Below are 13,736 nucleotides of genomic sequence, written 5' to 3' on the forward strand. Positions count from 1 at the left end.
TAATGGGCTTGCTGCTCTTTTCTTTATGATGGATACACAGCAGTGGGTTTTACCTCTTTCCGTGTTATTCCTTTTCCTGATTACCTTGGCAAAGACAGAACTTTCCCCTGCTCCCTTGTGCCTTTTATCGATAGGGGAAGTCATAGCCCATCACAGGTCTCCATCTCTGGTTAGGAACACATTAGAAAGCAAAATAAATAGATCCTATTTCATCCTTAAATGTTTGAGTTTAAATACCTTTAGACCTCAGAGCACTGGAATGTCATCCAGCTTACAGGAGCTTGCAACAGAGGAGAGGGAGAATATCTGCAGCTTGGGGATGATCAAGTAACAGAGGGAGTGGCAGAAGAGAGCCTCATTCCTCCAGGCCCCTCGCAGGCTACCGACACGCTATCAGCTACCTGATTGCGGTGATGTATGGGCAACGACGTACCAACCTTTCCCCGCGGTTCCCAAGGTCTGGAAGCACGCGCTGTTTACGACCCAGGTTCTGTCCCTCCCGGAGCAGCGGCTGCGCTCGAACACATACCGATGGGATTTTATAGTCCCTAGGCAAGGTTACGGAGGGGAAAATAAGGAAGGATTGGAGCTGCCAGGTATTGAGCACCGCTTGTTCTCGTTGCGTTCAATACGAGATGCGAATATCACAGGCAGCGAGACTGTGTTTAAAAGATTAATAACATTCATAGATAAATTTGCATAATATGTCCTATACAATAAGAACGCATAAATCCCATTTGCTCCTATTAAATAACTTGATAATTATTCTGCCTGATACAAGCTTGAGAACATACTCCCTAGGGAACAGCGACTATCAGCCAGGATGCCCCTATGCTGCGTACCTGAGCCTTTTTTAGATTCGGAAGCAAATATTAAAAAAAGTCAAAATGTGAACTGAAACTATATATGTTCAGAGGAATAGAATTGCTCTTTTATTTGTAAATGCAAACCCCTACTTTATCTGTTATTGATGCCAGCAAGTCACTTTCTGTGCATCCGTTTTATACAAACATCACAACTTTAATTGCAAAATAATCTTTTAAAAGGCAGGGTTATTACGACTGCTGAGTTATCTCTCTCACTTCAGCTCCTCAGAGGGTACTTTCTGGAACAATTTGCATGGCAGTCAAAGCATGCAAAAATTTATAAATACCAACACAGATGCCAACATGTCGGGAGAAATGTAGTTATAACATTTGAAAGCTAGGAAGAAATTAATGTTGATCCTGATTGGAACAGTCACTGTATTTGCAGTGTCTAGTAATTAAAAAAAACCCAACAACATAAATTTGGTTTGTAGAAAATACTCCATGTCCCAAACTCCATTTCTTGGCCACAGCATGCCAGCGTTACAGGAAGAGAAGAACTGTTTATTTAAAACAGTTCCAGGATTTAAGGCTGAGCTGACATAACTTATTTTTCCATCCAAACGTTGCAGGCTCTGATGTAGGCATCAGCTCCAAATAAGACATCCTGGAAGTTAGGCCTGTGCTGCCTAAGAGTAGACAGGACTCTCGCTAGTACTGGTGTGATTGCACAAATAACCACATGCTGAAGAAAAGCAGATCCTCTCCCTACGACTAAATGCTGTGGCTGCCTTGACTGTTTCAGACTTTAAATAAGACACGTAGTACCTGAGGCTACGGAAGCTCCCTGGTATATAAACAGAAGTCTGTCTGTGTATGCAGGGTGAAGGCAAGGGAAATTTTCTGTGCAGCAATTCACCCAAAAGATTTAAAATACTTCATAGCTACTACTTAATTAATTTCCTAACAGAGCACTTAGTGGTGGGGAAAGCGATGAATTGGTGAAGGGATGAAGTCATGGGATTTACTTACAGAGCCCAAGGCAAACTTTTGTTAAGAGTCCCTTAGAAGGTACAGCACAATCCAGAAGCACGCAGAAACAAGCTTCTGTCCCAAAATAAGCGCAGCCATATCTGCTCAGCACTTTCCTCAGTTTCACTAAGTTTTATTTCAGCATTTCTAAACCCTTCCACGTGAACTTAGAGAACCGTTCACCTTGCTTATTTGTTAAAGAAAGTGTACATAGAGTTGCACAGGCACACATCTGGGAAAAGAAACGCACATCTGGGAAAAGAAACACGCATCTTGACCCCCAGTTTTCTTCCCAGATATATGAATTGCTCCTCATTGTCACTGCTCTGACATTTCTTCTCCTATTCGACTCAGCGGGAGCTTCACCGTTGGTCCTGCAGCCCCAAAGGCCTCTCATACCGATGGCAACGCTGTTCTGCAAGCAATGCAACAGCATGGGCTGGGTAAAGTTGGCCAGATCATGCCTCCCGCACACATCAAAAACCAAAGTGGAACAATAGTTTGCCTTTTTTCATTAATTCAGTCCTTATCGTCTGCAATAAGCAGAGGAAGCGGAGGACAGCTGAGCCAGAGGAGTGTCAGGACACATTAGGACTCATCAGAACAGCTTAGACTACAAGCCTTCAGGACTTTGTTTTGCTGAGTGGATAGCAAAGGTGAAAACTTAGTTTTGCTTCTAATTACTTATTATCCATCCAGTAGAAGTCCCCTGGGTTAAACAGAAAAAAACAGATGCCAAACACGGAAATTTAGGAGTTCTTTTCCTTTATCCATTTCATCTTTGCTGTCAACACTGCCCTTCTACAATCTTAAACATGGCTTTCATGGCACACGCTAAGAGGCGATTCTGGTTTATCGGATTAAAGCAAAAAAGCATCAAAACGTCTCTGCTTTGAAGAATGGTTTCACGTATTTTGGAAAACCTGTAAGTTTAGGTGTAAATACTTTGAAACCATTCTGATGAACAGATTTAGATAACATATCATTCTGCATAGCAGGCTGAGATATAGTATCTATTTTCTCTCTCATGTCTGTGAGAACTGTTAAGAAAGTTAAATTAAAAAGCAGCTGATAAACAGCTTAAATTAGATTTGCAATCTTAGCCACACTTGGAGCTCAGACCTTTGAAACCTCACAAATGTAAATTGTCTTTACATTTCGCCCTGGGCTATGGGCACGTCTGTAGGGATGGGGACCGGCTGAGGGCAGGCGGGGACTTCAGCATCCTACAGCGTCGCTGGGGCAGGGCCTGACAGCCCCGGGCTGGGCTAAAACAGGGTCCTGGGCCATGGGCAGGAGTCGGGGGGAGGCTGCTCAGGGCCATCAGGACCTGTTAGTGCTAGTGATAGCATTACCTCCCTCTAAAAGATGAGGCCTTGAGCTGGCATACATGTCAACTAGTTATCACACTGGCAGGAGACGACAGATCAGAGGACAGTTCTACATGCCTAACGCCATGGTCTCTCTAACGCTCTTTCTTAATAAAACTCTTTATAACAAATAAAATGCAATGTCCATAGTTACTGCCAGACAGCACGTACAAGTGGCTCTGTGCAGTTTTAGTCGCTCGTTACAGAGCCATGCTACCAAGGAGTTTGTTCAGCAATTCAGTTTGTCCAAAACCATGAAAATCTACAGACTCTTTGCTAAATCAAACAAGCAGCTAGACTAGTGCATGCAAAATAAAACCAGAGATTTCTGATAAATGGGTTCCAAAACCATTCATAAAGATTATGACTTACACATTTTCATCAATACATAAATTGCTGTGTTTAAATTTAAAAAGCATGTGAAGTAATGGACTGTATATCTTACTTTGAAGATGTGTCAAAACAGAAATGAACTTCGGTATGCAATATCAAGGGTTTACTATATTGATTTTGGAAGCCACTCTATATATACTTTTCGACAAACGTCACATATTTCACAAAGCAACTGCTTTATGCTATTTACACTGCATTAGAGACAGACAAATTGGTTTGGACAAAATGTGCCAAATCTAAAACAAATTTAAGGTCTGAAAAAAGTTCAGTTAATTTTTACCTCACACATTTCTTGCCTGTCTCTGGTTCCCGATACTAACCCAGAACACTGAAATACCACGCAGGTCTGTGTCTCCCTCCTGTTCGATGACCAGAAGCAAGAAGAAGCAAGCGTTCAGACTCGGTCCTGAGCCTGAGCTTCAGAGAGTATTTGGGTCTAAATCCATTTTTGGGTGAAAGCTCTGAAAACATCCTGAGAAAACACATCTTATGAAATGCTCAGCCCCTTCTGGCTGCCCTGAGAAGTTTAGCGACTTTGAAAAGGCAGCCAAACTTTTGGGATTTTGTCCATGTCACAGAAGTTAGCAGAAACGATCTGTTGGATGAAGTCCATCTTTACGATCACACAGTATTTCCCTTTAAAGAGCATCATCACATCACTAAGCCACTGAACATTTTCTAGCTGCCAACTATTCAAAGGGAGACACTCAAACCCTAAAAAGGAATCAGAAAATCTCGCCACCCCCTTAGCTTCAGTTTTCCAAATGGCATTTTTTGATAAAACTCTTTTAAGTTCTGCTTTTCCTCGGAAATATCTCTGATGCACGGAGGATGAAGGCATGTCAGAACAGTGCACCTGCGCATCTGATTGTCTACTTTTTACAATCTTGACTGCTCTGAACTCAGGTTTAACATATTCACACCTGCACATGTCCCTGCCCAGCACACCGGGGGCAATCCAGACCAAGGCAACATCTCCCGCGGTGAGTCCGGCCAACACAGTGCTCTGTTGTAAGGTTATTAATAAGCACCTACTGACTATGGGGAGGCATTACAGGGAAACCATGGTTTGTAGATCAGGTCAACCCAGTCATTAAAGTTTCTTTTTTAGCTAAGGCCATGAAATCTCTGCTATCCTCTAAATAAAGTTTTCATCTCAATAGTTTAAAACCATGCTACCATATGCTAAATGACACAAATAGCTTGTTCATCTTTATAATTAACTTTAACTCTCTTGAATTGTCTGTCTGCTTGGTTGTCTTTGGCTGCTACGCTCCAGCCTTGTGTGATTAGCACTGTGCAAACCTATTTTGAAATTTCACCTTCACCAAGGTCAACCACATTCACGATTAATCAGAAAAAAGGCCCATAGTACTGACCCCACTTGTTTCCCCTCCTGACTCTGAATTTTCTCTTTCACTGACACCCTCGGTTTCATCTCCATAAGCCAGTTCATAATCCATTTCAATGGCTCTTCTCCTAAGCTATTTTTAATCTTAAAAAGCCCCATCAGTCTGCCGTGTCACAGGGTGTCTATTGCTCCTTTGAAATAAGGATTGAAATAAGGCAGCACTTCCCCTCTTATCTAGATAGTTGTTGGTATTTTCAAAGACATTTGGGGGCAATTAATTAATTATTTATGCTTTTTTTTTCTTCCTCCCTTTCACTCCAGTGAAGCCACGCACAAATGCCTAATTTATACCTTCTTCTCTCTTTCATCTTCATGGTTTCTCTGAGCTAATCCTGCTGATGGGAAAGCCCTAGTTCTCCAGCTCCCCATGGCTCTGCCTTCAGCTCCTTCATGGATCAGCCCCAATTCTCCCAAAACACCTTGGTATTGTCCCTGTTTGTAGCTGCTGAGCAACAGGGAGGTCCTCAGGACAAGGCAGCACCATGCCCACTGCAAGCATCCATCCCTCCCACTCCTCAAAACCACGGGCCGAATGAAGCAAGCACATAAAACATGTTGCACTTCGTATTTCCTCCCTTCTCTTCAGTCCTCTTAAAGATTTTGCAAAGCTTTTTCACTGAAAATGTTCACCTTCAAGACGCAATCTTCCATTTTATCATTTACTTTGAAATAAACTGCATTTCAGGTTTTCTTCTTCTCTTTCCCCCTACTTTCCCCTAGGTCCTCATTCTCCATTGCTGAACTTTCTCCTCTTTTCTGTGGTAAATACGAGAAGGAGGAGAAAAAGAGGTGAAGTAGTGGCAAAACCAAACATTTGGAATATTTGCCCCTTAAAATATCCAAAAATAAAAGCATTCTCCCCATTCAGCAAGAACAACAGAAGGAAAAGCAATTCAAAATGTTCAAGAATTGTCACAATTTCCTCATTTTTACCCATCCCTAGAAAATAAACGGGAGCTATTCAACCATGAGTACATTTCACTGAAGTGACACTTAACAATCCAAAAATATGGCATTTAGTTTTGCATTTCTCTGAGCAGTAGATAATTTTATGCGTGGCTGCTGCAGCAGCTGCACTGGTCCACAGAAATTCATTGTTTGAGAGGAAAATGGGGGTTAATCGTGCTGGATTCATGATATTTTTTATTTTTAAAGTTAGACTTTCACATGAAAAAGATTATGAAAATTAATTTTCACAGACAAGTTATATCAAAATACAAATGCTATTTTCTTTTTACCTCTGACACTGAAGATGGATTATATCGACACAAAACTGGAATCTGTCGCCTAACATGGCTCTGAAATTGCTTGGTAAGTGCCGGACACTGATAATTTCTGCTGACTCTGCATTTAAAGGTTAAGATCCAAGTTTAATCAGTCTACTGAAAACAATGACTGGATCTAAGTTCAACTGCTGTTCTGCCAGGGCCAGGAATCATTTTGCCTGTTCCATAGTAGATTTTACATAATATTAAATCCTCCTCTTTTGTTTCAGAGACTTTTGTGGGCAAAGAAGGGAAAGACAGGCAGAATCTCAAAGCAGGCACAGCATCGTGCTGGCACAGCAGAGGATGGATCTGTGGGCTGACGATACAGCAGAACAGTTAACTGGTGCTCTGCAGGGGAAAGTATGTATTTTCCCCAAAACCAGCATGCAACATTTCCCAGTTGGCCAACAGACCTAAAAAGACTCTTATCACGCAGTCGTTGGCATCGGGGCTAATCAGTGCTGGCAAACACAGGACTCACATTTCCTTTCACCTTCCCAGGATGGGACTGGAGAAGTCCAAGAGTTCCTGTTAAGATCTTTAACTACCTATTAAAAAAATAAATAATTATTGACATGGGGTGGGAGGGTGGAGGAAGGAATAGGGTCATGGGAACTGACTGCACACAAGAAATATCCCATCATTTAGCCGAGCTGCAGCAGCTCTAAAAAGGGAAATGAGAAAATCCCAGGCTAGCGTAGCCAGCATACTAGTTCTTTACATGGTTACCAACTCCACAAAGGACAGAACTTCCACTTTCTATTCCAAATAAAGTAAAGTGGGAAACAAGGGTTTCCTACACATCCTAAGAATGTAGCCAGATATACCTTTCTAGTTTTCTGATCCCATCCTAAATTGTATTTTGTGTTGTTTCGGGCATCATTTCCGTCTGCAAAGGTCTCACCAGCAATTTGAAGGCAAAAAGTACAAGGCAAAATTAAAATGGTTATTTTAATCCTATGGGTTTTTAATCTGGGGCCTGATTTATGGTGTTTGTATGGCTAACATTTAAAAATGGGCCATGCTTTCTTATGGTTCTTGAATATAGAATTGAGATGGAGAGGGGCAGCAGTGTTGTGCTAGTTTGCAGTCACCTGCAAAAGGACAACTCCACACCACCTCCATCGGCCTGAATAACACGGTTCATCTCAAGGTCTTTTACAGAAAAAACACTGCACATATAGGTAAAAAAAAAAAAAAATAAGAAAAGAAGTAAATCTTTTCCTTACCAGTTTATTAAATTGTATGTAGTATAAATAACAATCTCTGTGCCACAAAGCAGCAAGGTAGCAAGGTTAAACAGAATCTGTAGCCTGTAGCTTTCTTGTGTGCTAAAAAATAACCCCCTTTAACTTTGGAAAACATACTGCCTTTTAATAGCGTAAGAGATCAGCCACAAAATTTTATTTTAACCTTGATCCCTTACATATGATTTTTATTTACTTAGACAATATTAAATATTTGATGTCATAAAATGCGTTCTAGACCGAATAGATCTTTAACGTATCTCCCTTTTCGGACCGATATAAGTATCCCAGTACATTGGCCAAGTTCAAAGACAGTCTAAACAACTTCCTGACTTTACCATGCATTAAGACAGCTGCCAGCCCTGTTCTTTTTTGCTCTGTTTCACAGTTCCAACTGCTTCAGAAGCATTAAATTTCCAGTCATGTATGGTAGCTAGGATGTAAATAGTAAAATGTTCCATAGTATGGAGACATTTTTTTGCCTTATTTTCTAAATACTTTGCTAAACGGAGCAATACATCCAATTTCCAGTAGAAAATGGCAGGAGTGTGCATTATTTTTGAGTATGCTATATTTAAGCAAAGATGGCTGCATGAAGATTATTTCCTGGAAATCAATATTCCACCCGGGAGAGCTGATGGTCTCAGATACATGGGAGAATCATTGACTCCAGTTGCATATGACATAGAAAATAGTCTACATGGAGGCTGTCGGGGCTAAAAATAAAAGTATAGGCATATGGATTTTTATATGCATTATGCAGTTCGCAATTGCAATACATTGCATGAGACAGTACCAGAAAATTAATGTTCTCTGTATTACTCAAATTACTCAAAATCTATTCCATGTATACTATTTCTCAACCAATTGTATTTCCGTAAAATATTGGTAATATTTGCCAATATTATTTACATAAGATGAGAGCCTAAATTAGAGCAGTAGGTGTAAGCAAACTGTCAGGTTGCTCTCCTCCGTTGCATCACACGCTGAAACAGAGTTGATGAGCCAGTGACCGGGTCCCAGAGTCAGGAATAAGATGGAACGGCCCAAGGCCAACTCTAAATTACACGCTAATTTTTTTTTTTCTTTTGTTTAATTACAAATGTTTCTGTATTGGGAAAGTGGGACACAGCATGTGTCATTAACTCGTTTGGGCAAGTTGCAGGCCTTTGCTAAAAAACTCCACCTACTTTATCTGATGCGTACACACCCTTGTGGGCCTTCAAGACTGCATGGGATGTGTGGGATTTCTCTTATGGCAGATTCCCAGTTTTACATAATGTAAACAGCACAGCTACATTCAGCAACTCTTTGGCTCCCCTTTAAAATTGCTTTAAGACCCAGGAGTGCAAGCAAAATCAAGCTGTGGCCTACGAGCCAGAGAAAGAGAAATTAAATCACTTTTAAAAGAGAATGTCTCCGGGGTGAGGGCAACACCTAAGCAGCCGAGAAAATTCCAGGAAAGAGATTTTACGCTGTTTAAAAATAACAACAAACTCAAGCAGCCGAATGCAACCTTCTCCGGCGTCACGCGCAGTGCCCGGGAAGCCAGCCTGAAGCCACAACTGGTTCGGTATGAGTGGAAACAACGTTTGCCCCTCGCTCTCCAGCCGAGCAGGAAATTACACTTGGGATATCGCTGGGGAATTTGAAAGTTTTTAAGATGCTTTAAAACTGCAATTAGGCATTCTGAAGATCCCCTGCCAGCAAGGACCCTCCATCACTTTTCTGCGTTTGCACAGGGGGCCACGGAAATCGAGATCTGCAAAGGCAGAAGTCCAGAAATCCTGGGCACGAAGCTAATTTAATATCTTCGTAGCCACTCGGCAGCTCCAACCAGAAGTAAAGATAGGACAGCAAAAGTAATAACGAAATTCCAGTGAGAATCTGTGCTGCTGAAGGGCTGAAAATGAGGGCCTTTGCAGGGATACTCCCTCTGCAAAGCCAGGCTCGTTTTAATTAGTCAGGTGTTAAGGCACCCGAGTAGGACATACAGTCACGTCTCTTGACTATTCTCAAAAGCAAAACGGAGGGGTTTTTCTTTTCTTCCCCTCCCACCCAGCCTAATGAGTTAAAACCGGGTGAAGCGGCTCCTTCCTTATTAAACCAGCTAACAGCAGATGGCTTGGCACCTGGCTGGAGTTGGGTTTGGTGACCTTCTGAGTGACAGCAGGTTGATATATTTAACAGAGAGAGTCCTTGGGGGGATGCAGTAGGACACAAAGGATTTTATACAGCAGTCGGAGATGGCTGGGTGGGAAAGACACGTCGTTTCTTGCGAACGGGAGCTGACTTGCTCTGCTAAATCTCTCGAAGCCAGTGTGTGCGTGCTCGTGCTGTTTTGCCTAATCTTTCAGAAACTTTAATAGGAACTATGTGAAACCTATAAATGACAACGGATTAGGCAATGTCCGCAGCTGATTGCTATGCACTTATCGCACAGAACTGATCCCCCTGGTACTGCTTCCATGTTTTTATGCCACCGCTTTGGCACTCTAACATTTGTCTTTGGCACTTCAGATATTTCTGACTGCTTTCTCAGCCTCTAGTGCTGGAAGGATTTTACCTAAAGAGTGGATAGAAATTCATTTTTTCTTTCCTTTTTTAACTTTCCATAGTCTTGGCAGCAAACTGTGTCATGATGATGTTGGCAACAACATATTTGTGGCAGAAGGAAGAAAGAGAATCATAAAATATATGAAAGAAAAAGTTGACATTTTAATGAAATACCTTGTAACTTCTTGGAAAAAGTTATTAAAATGCATTCAGTTTATAGCTGCTTGTACAGATAGGAGGAGTAAAATACTTTCTCCTGAAGTCTTCAATAAAAATTGCTTGTTAACAAAAAGTAATAGTGGCTAGAAATCATTTTCAAAATTCATTGCTGGAGTGAATTTTAGGTTTGGGACATTCTGGGCTTTTCTGAGTGTACGTGAAGATTGCTGGCACACACATGAGCTTCTGGGAGTGCAGCATGACTTGTTCACGAGAAAAGCGAGCAGAATGATGGAGCAACTAATGTTCCTTCAGCCGGCGACCAAAGCTGGCACTTATTTCTCACACAGCTACAAAGACATGAATTAGTTTCCCTTAAACACTACTCTGTCAGATTATAGTGCCCAGTATTCTCAGCCCCTACAAAGGTTTTGTCTGCCTTTGAACAAGGAATGATGGTTGCAGCTCTGTAGACGTCCTCAAGCCCAGGTCAGCAAGCCGGGATCCCAACACAGCCACAGCCGCGGAGGCTGCAGCAAAGGTCTCTCCGGGTGCGACGCAGCAGCGAGGAATCCACTCGTCAGCTAATCAGGGCCGAAGAAGAAAGAAATGAAAGGCACTCTTCCTGTTGCATGCCGCCATTGCATGTAACCTCTGTAATTACACATCTCATTTTCATATGACATAAACGTGAGGAAAAGCCTCTTACTGCAAAGCACAATAAAGCCAGTGCCACTGGCATCAGCTGCACAATAGCGAGGACAACAGACCAGCCACACCTGGGTGTTCTGGGTCAATAAGGAAGGAGAGAGGGGAAACATTCACAGCCAGCCATGGATTTATCAGGGAGAAAGAAGAAAGAGTTGAGGACTGTAGGAGCTTTGCTCCCCTGTCTTTTTTTCCCCCCAAACTGGGCTGTATTTTCCCTGACAATAATGGCGTAAGAAAAAATAAAGGGAAAATACTGATCACCCAACTGTCGAATACATTGGACAGTCGTCAATTAACATTTCTCCACAAAAACATGCAAAGCAGGAACTTAAGACAGGAATCTCAGACCTCCCTGTATGATAAAGTGATTTCCAGACCCAAATAAACCTGCCTGGTTCTGTGCCTCCTGTTTCACCTTTTCAAAATGTAAACTTGAATTACAGGTAAATCTTGGGAAAATTAGACTTCCCGTTGGTTTCAGCTACAGCTGTAGGAAGGACAGGTGTTGCATTTCTGGAAGGATTCTGACATTTTGATTTAGTTCCAAACCAAATAAACTCCCCCTGTTTAACCGGACTCCATGATGAAAAAAGAACTTTCTTTTTAGGAAACGCTGAGACATCTGACACAGTTTGATATCATAAAGCAAAAAAGAGTTTCAAATAGAAGAGTCATTTCGTGAGCAGAATAGCAGGCACTACTGCAAAAATTTTGTAGAAATACAGTGCTTTATCGCAGCTGAAATTTCCCTTCTCCTCTTCTCCAGAATTAGCCTTCAGAAGGGAAATATCCTTCCCTTGCACTCGCACTCGCATTTGTGTTACACAGATGAGGGAGCTGATCCATGTTAAATGCAAACCCCACCAAAAAAAGAGAGAAACACCAATAAAAGATGAGTTTGCAGCACAATCAGCTGCCTGGGCCACCCCACTGCAGATGCCCGAGCAGCTCCTGGGCAGGCACGTGAGCCCCGAACCACAGCAGCTCCCACCGCCACGTAACGCCTCTCATTATTTTTAATTAGCTTTAGTTTCGGCTCTGACAGAGAAATTGTAATCTTAGCCGTGTCACACAATAACCAGGTTTGCTGGGTCTCCCCACCATTTTAGCACACGTTAAACCCGGGGCAGGGTAATTAGCCGTGACTCAGGGGACGAGCGCTGCTGGTGGGACTCCACCCCGAGTGCTCCGGGGTGAGAGCGGGGCACGAGGCTCGGCTCGCCGCCGGACGGTCAGAGGGGGGACAAAAAGCTGCTGTCATTTAGGCTGTTATTTTTAAAACTCACTTTTTCTGGTTAATTAAAGAAGGTGCTACAAAAGATCTGATTCTGTAGAAAGTAGCCTGCTCCCCCTCCCACAAGGTCTAGATTTAAAATTCTCCAGCGATTGTCCCTCATTGTGGGTTTGCTCAGCGGTGAGTAGAAAAGGTCCCCAGCCTCACCGCGGGTACCACGACGCCCATAACTACATATGTACTGTATCAGCTTCTGCCACAAGACTCCGATGTACAATGATTTGTTCTTCTTATTATTAGGAGATAGTCATTCCAAAAATTATCATTAAAGATTTCAAGGATAATACTTCTTCTACAGTCAGTGCAATTGAACGTACTAGACATATAGATACTATACACTAGAATAATATATACTGTACACTAGAATAGCAAAGTGTATTCCAAGCACAGATATACTTACGGGATTCTGTTGACATTGTTCCTGATTTAAGTTGTAAAAATGAAACAGAAATAGCACGTAAAAAGTAGAAGACAACTCCGATCAATTAGCGGCCCTGAAGAATACCGACTGTTTTGGCAGATCATTTGAAAATTTCACAGCTTGGAAAAAAGCCTTGGTAACAAAATAAATTTTCTTTTATTGGCAACTACTTATAAAGATTTCAAACACTGGACTGGATAGCACTGAATTTAAATGCATATTGGCAATTAAAACTCTGGGTCACAACCACTGTGTAATCATGCCAATTTGGGAACGCTTATGTTTTTTTTATGTTATTTATGTTCTGTTTAAGAACTTTGTTATTAATTATCATACAAGCTCCAGTTAATAATCAATTCATGCCACAATTATCGTATCAGTTATATTGTCTAATTAAGAACTGGTGAGTGATTGGAATTCCACTACAGTAATAGAGGCACAGGCTGCAATCCTAAACAAATACAAGTGTGAAGTTACCGAACAAAAGATTATCTAAGCTTTAATATCTACTGGCAAAACTCTTTCACTCTGGATCATTAGCTTCCAGTCCTATTATTACATACAAATGACCAATTTCTGCTACTTCCTAAAGCTAATTCCTTTAAACCATTATTTTGTATACATTCTGTTAAGGCTTTTCACTTGTTTAAATTTGCATAATTACAGCAATTGTCTTCTAAGCTTACTCTACTGAAATCATTCTAAATTGGGATTTAGCCTATTTTTAAAGATTAGTCAACTTCTATAGAGCAACGTATTGGAATTGGTATTGCCTGGATCTTCATCTAATTCAGCCCAGTACAAGGAGGCAGTTTGGAAGGGCCAGGAAAGGGCCAGAGTGGAATATCAATATGTACAGTGCTCAGCAAAAGATATGTGAGTACAAGATAAGAAACGAAGCCTATCTAGGATAACCTTTCTTTTATGGATGTACTGTCTCTGTGTCTACCACTAATGACATACTGGACCAGAAGTTGTATTCCCGCTGTCACTTCTGATGAAAAGGCAGCACGTCTAGTCCCATTTGGAAATCGTTCGTTGTTTTGCCGCTCTCTCCTACGAGGACAC

General features: G+C 41.6%; 1 long non-coding RNA gene across 26 annotated transcripts in view; it reads right to left on the minus strand.

Moving 5' to 3' along the window:
- Nucleotides 1–13,736, minus strand: part of LOC142414722 (uncharacterized) — a 360,090-nt gene that overhangs the window by 223,728 nt on the left and 122,626 nt on the right. The gene's annotated exons all lie outside the window — the stretch shown is intronic.

The sequence above is a fragment of the Mycteria americana genome, chromosome 9, assembly GCF_035582795.1.
Source record: "Mycteria americana isolate JAX WOST 10 ecotype Jacksonville Zoo and Gardens chromosome 9, USCA_MyAme_1.0, whole genome shotgun sequence".
NCBI lineage: Eukaryota > Metazoa > Chordata > Aves > Ciconiiformes > Ciconiidae > Mycteria > Mycteria americana.